The 6,000-nt window shown below is 43.2% G+C and overlaps 1 pseudogene; it reads left to right on the forward strand.

Annotated features, from left to right (window-relative positions):
• The window catches only part of LOC135536849 (pre-B-cell leukemia transcription factor 1-like), a 52,989-nt pseudogene extending 47,204 nt beyond the window's left edge, over positions 1-5,785 (forward strand).
• The last annotated feature ends 215 nt before the right edge of the window (positions 5,786-6,000 follow it).

The following is a 6,000-nucleotide window of genomic DNA, read 5'->3' on the forward strand; positions in this document are numbered from 1 at the left end:
AGTTAGCACTTGATTCAGACTTGCCTAGGTCTTAGTTAGCACTTGATCCAGACTTGACTAGGTCTTAGTTAGCACTTGATTCAGACTTGACTAGGTCTTAGTTATCACTTGATTCAGACTTGACTAGGTCTTAGTTAGCACTTGATTCAGACTTGACTCGGTCTTAGTTAGCACTTGATTCAGACTTGACTAGGTATTAGTTAGCACTTGATTCAGACTTGACTCGGTCTTAGTTAGCACTTGATTCAGACTTGCCTAGGTCTTAGTTATCACTTGATTCAGACTTGACTAGGTATTAGTTAGCAGTTGATTCAGACTTGACTCGGTCTGAGTTAGCATTTGATTCAGACTTGACTCGGTCTGAGTTAGCACTTGATTCAGACTTGACTCGGTCGTAGTTAGCACTTGATTCAGACTTGCCTAGGTCTTAGTTATCACTTGATTCAGACTTGACTAGGTATTAGTTATCACTTGATTCAAATTAGTAGATCATTTTCATTTTTCCTCAAACTGAGTTCTCTCTCCCCCTCATGTCCCACCTCCCTCGCCCATCCCTCCTTCTCCTTCACCCCCCCTCCCTCTCCCTGCCTGCCCCCTACTTCCCTCTATTTCGCTCCCTGCCCCCCCCTCTCTCCCTCCCCTGCCCCCTACTTCCATCTCCCCCTCTATTCCCCCTGCTTCTCCCTCTCTCCCCCCTACGTCTCTCTCTCCCTATCCTCTCCCCCTACTTCTCTCCCCCCCCCCCCTACTTCTCTCCCTGCCCCCCCTACGTCTCTCTCTCCCTATCCTCCCCCCTACTTCTCTCCCCCCCCCCCCCTACTTCTCTCCCTGCCCCCCTACGTCTCACTCTCCCTGCCCCGTCCCCCCCCCACTTCTCTCTTTCAGGTGTCTAACTGGTTTGGTAACAAGAGGATCAGGTACAAGAAGAACATAGGGAAGTTCCAGGAGGAAGCGAACCTGTATGCTGTGAAGACAGCTGTAGATGCAGCCAGCGTCTCCTCACAGGCCAGCCAGGCCAACTCCCCCGCCACGCCCAACTCAGGTACACTCTCGGACGTCACACACACACACACATACACGCGCGTGCGTACGCGCCAGTATCACACACATTTGGACATCAAACACACACTCGGGCACTCACACAGTCGTAGACCATGTGGGGGTGCATTTCACGGGCTCACTCGCATACAAACACACACAGCGGCACCACCAAGACCAGCCACGTCTTTTTCACACAATTACTTCTCCCATAGTCTCCCTTCTAACAAAGTTTAAACCCGCCTCTTATTACCCGCCCCACCAATCAACCGCTCCCTGCCACAAAAGCCTCTCTCCTGATTGGCTGGTTATGACATTCCGCAGGCTCGCCAGGGTCGTACAGTCGGCCCAACACAGGCCACGCCCACCCCGGTTTACACCCGACCAATGGGGAGGGGTTATTTCTCAGCCCTCCTCTGCAGCCTCAGGTAGGCCTGCAGTAAGACCCCCCTCATCCCCCTCCCCAAAATGGTTCCCCTGTTATAGCTGCTTGTTCCTCTCTCCTGCCCCCCCTCAATCCCCCAAAACTGCCACCTGTGTTCCTGGTGGTATCATTGATACCCCTTAGTATCAGCTACCAACCCCCCCAGCCCCTATAGAGCCCCTCTGACCCCTGTTCAGCTGCACCTTTTAACCCCCTGTTGGAACTCTTGGAACCCCGTGTGTGCGTGTGCGTGTGCGTGTGTGTGTGTGTGTGGTGTTAGTGTGTGTGTGTGTGTGGTGTTAGTGTGTGTGTGTGTGTGTGTGTGTGTGTGTGTGTGTGTGTGTGTGTGTGTGTGTATCTGTGTGTATTAGTGTTTGAGTTTGCAGTGTTAATGTGCAACAGTCTGTGTGTTAGTGTGTGTATACATGTATTAGTATGTGTTCCAGTTTGTGTATAAATGTAGTATTAGTGTGTGTATAAATGTAGTATTAGTGTGTAAATGTAGTATTAGTGTGTACCAGTGTGTGTATAAATGTAGTGTTAGTGTGTGCCATTGTGTGTATAAATGTAGTGTTAGTGTGTACCAGTGTGTGTATAAATGTAGTATTAGTGTGTAAATGTAGTATTAGTGTGTACCAGTGTGTGTATAAATGTAGTATTAGTGTGTATATAAATGTAGTATTAGTGTGTAAATGTAGTATTAGTGTGTACCAGTGTGTGTATAAATGTAGTGTTAGTGTGTGCCATTGTGTGTATAAATGTAGTGTTAGTGTGTACCAGTGTGTGTATAAATGTAGTATTAGTATGTACCAGTGTGTGTATAAATGTAGTATTAGTGTGTAAATGTAGTATTAGTGTGTACCAGCGTGTGTATAAATGTAGTATTAGTGTGTGTATAAATGTAGTATTAGTGTGTAAATGTAGTATTAGTGTGTACCAGTGTGTGTATAAATGTAGTGTTAGTGTGTGCCATTGTGTGTATAAATGTAGTGTTAGTGTGTACCAGTGTGTGTATAAATGTAGTATTAGTGTGTACCAGTGTGTGTATAAATGTAGTATTAGTGTGTATAAATGTAGTATTAGTGTGTACCAGGGTGTGTATAAATGTAGTATTAGTGTGTATAAATGTAGTATTAGTGTGTACCAGTGTGTGTATAAATGTAGTGTTAGTGTGTACCAGTGTGTGTATAAATATAGTATTAGTGTGTACCAGTGTGTGTATAAATGTAGTGTTAGTGTGTATAAATGTAGTATTAGTCTGTACTAGTGTGTGTATAAATGTAGTGTTAGTGTGTACCAGTGTGTGTATAAATGTAGTGTTAGTGTGTACCAGTTTGTGTATAAATATAGTATTAGTGTGTACCAGTGTGTGTATAAATATAGTGTTAGTGTGTATAAATGTAGTATTAGTCTGTACTAGTGTGTGTATAAATGTAGTATTAGTGTGTACCAGTGTGTGTATAAATGTAGTATTAGTGTGTGTATAAATGTAGTATTAGTGTGTAAATGTAATATTAGTGTGTGCCAGTGTGTGTATAAATGTAGTATTAGTGTGTACCAGTGTGTGTATAAATGTAGTATTAGTGTGTACCAGTGTGTGTGTACCAGTGTGTATAAATGTAGTATTAGTGTGTACCAATGTGTGTATAAATGTAGTGTTGGTGTGTATAAATGTAGTATTAGTGTGTACCAATGTGTGTATGAACGTAGTATTAGTGTGTGTATAAATGTAGTATTAGTGTGTAAATGTAGTATTAGTGTGTGCCAGTGTGTGTATAAATGTAGTATTAGTGTGTACCAGTGTGTGTATAAATGTAGTATTAGTGTGTACCAGTGTGTGTATAAATGTAGTGTTCGTGTGTATAAATGTAGTATTAGTGTGTACCAGTGTGTGTATAAATGTAGTATTAGTGTGTACCAGTGTGTGTATAAATGTAGTGTTCGTGTGTATAAATGTAGTATTAGTGTGTGTAAATGTAGTATTAGTGTGTGTATAAATGTAGTGTTAGTGTGTATAAATGTAGTATTAGTGTGTACCAGTGTGTGTATAAATGTAGTATTAGTGTGTGTATAAATGTAGTATTAGTGTGTATATGTAGTATTAGTGTGTACCAGTGTGTGTATAAATGTAGTGTTAGTGTGTATAAATGTAGTATTAGTGTGTACCAGTGTGTGTATAAATGTAGTATTAGTGTGTACCAGTGTGTGTATAAATGTAGTATTAGTGTGTACCAGTGTGTATAAATGTAGTGTTAATGTGTATAAATGTAGTATTAGTGTGTATAAATGTAGTATTAGTGTGTACCAGTGTGTATAAATGTAGTGTTAATGTGTATAAATGTAGTAGTAGTGTGTATAAATGTAGTATTAGTGTGTACCAGTGTGTGTATAAATGTAGTGTTAGTGTGTATAAATGTAGTATTAGTGTGTACCAGTGTGTATAAATGTAGTGTTAATGTGTATAAATGTAGTAGTAGTGTGTATAAATGTAGTGTTAGTGTGTACCAGTGTGTGTATAAATGTAGTGTTAGTGTGTACCAGTGTGTGTATAAATGTAGTGTTAGTGTGTATAAATGTAGTGTTAGTGTGTATAAATGTAGTATTAGTGTGTACCAGTGTGTGTATAAATGTAGTATTAGTGTGTACCAGTGTGTGTATAAATGTAGTAGGAGTCTGTACTAGTGTGTAAAGCGCCCCCTGCTGGTCTGTTCCTCCAGGTGGATACCCAGCACCGTGCTACACTCCTGACGGGATGTTATGAGGAGCTGCCTGGAGGAACTCTGTTTCCTCCCCACTGTCTCCATGTGAGTATCTATGGTAACACTCTGTTTCCATGTCAGTATCTATGGTAACACTCTGTTTCCATGTCAGTATCTATGGTAACACTGTTTCCTCCCCACTGTCTTCATGTTGATATCTATGGTAACACTATGTTTACAAGCACTGTCTTCATGTCAGTATCTATGGTAACACTCTGTTTACCACCACTGTCTATGCCAGTTTTTTAAAACAGATATTGTAGGCGGGTGACCAACTCATGTGAATACCTTCAATTGATGTCTTTTATAAAATATTTTTCCCTCCCTCGTCATCTCTCTCTCTCCTTTCTCCCTCCTCGCTTCCCTTTCTCTCTCTCTCTCCAGGTTGATAGTGGATGGCAGGACAGCACCGACCCCCCCTCCCTCACCCCCCCTCACGGGGCACCGGGCAGCGTGCACTCGGACACCTCAAACTGAGACACACACTCACCCCAAACGCCCCCCACTCCTCTACCCTTCAAATTCCACTTCCTCCACCCTCACACAGCCACCCCTCTACCCACCCAATCCCTCTCCTGTATCTCAAACTAACCCATGTCCCAAATATGCCCCCCCCCCCACATATCAGTCGTGAAACAACTGACAACTTCACCCTGCTTTACCCGTACCTGAGCATCCCCCTCCTCTCCCACCACACCATCCTCTCCCTCCCTCCCCCATCCCTCTCCTCCTCCACTCCCGATGCAACATATCCCCCAAGCTCTTCCCTCCTCTCCCTCCCCCATCCCTCTCTCTCCTCTCCCTCCCTCCCTCTCTATCCCTCTCTCACTCTCCTCCTCTCCCCATCCCCCATCCCCCTCTCTCTCCTCTCCCTTCCCCATCCCTCTCCCCCTCCCTCCCAATCCCTCTCTATCACCCTCCTCTCTCTCCTCCTCTCCCTCCCCCATCCCTCCCCCTCTCCCTCCCTCCCAATCCCTCCCAATCCCTCTCTATCCCTCTCTCCTCCTCTCCCTCCCTCCCAATCCCTCTCTCTCTCCCAATCCCTCTCTCTCTCTCCCTCCCTCCCCAATCCCTCTCTCTCCTCCTCTCTCTCCTCTCCCTCCGTCCCTCACTCTCCCCTCCTCTCCCTCTCTCCTCCCCTCCTCTCTCTCCCTCCATCGTCTGACATCAAGTCATTTTCTTTATTTTTATAACCACTTATTTTTCTCTCGTTTAAAAAAAGAAGATAATTTAGAGTCACACGTAGTTTTTTTTTTCTAATACTGTTTCACAAAGCCGCACCAGCCGTGTGTTGGAGCCTGACGTGGACGCATCATGTTACTCAAAAAGAAGAAGAAGAAGAAAAAAATGCATAACAAGAAAAAGAAAGAAAAAAAATCTAATGTTTCTCGTCTTCCATGCATGTCGTCCCTTTTAGGTGTTTAGCAACGATTGTATTTTTCCTTTTACTTTTTAGACTTTTTAAAAAAAACAGTTGCTACAGAGACAAAATGTACACAACGGAAAGTTCTAAATGGCAGAAAATAACCAAAAATGAATAAATACATTGTATGTCAATTATTAAGCTCTGTCTGCTGTCTCATTTTATGATGGAGGGTTGGACGATCAATATACATTACATACACTATATATACAAAAGTATATGGACAACCCTTAAAATGAGTGGATTTGGCTATTTCAACCACACCCGTTGCTAACAGGTGTATAAAATCGAGCACACAGCCATGCAATCTTTATAGACAAACATTGGCAGTAGAATGGCCTTACTGAAGAGCTCAG

Source organism: Oncorhynchus masou, unplaced genomic scaffold, assembly GCF_036934945.1.
Source record: "Oncorhynchus masou masou isolate Uvic2021 unplaced genomic scaffold, UVic_Omas_1.1 unplaced_scaffold_671, whole genome shotgun sequence".
Taxonomy (NCBI): domain Eukaryota; kingdom Metazoa; phylum Chordata; class Actinopteri; order Salmoniformes; family Salmonidae; genus Oncorhynchus; species Oncorhynchus masou.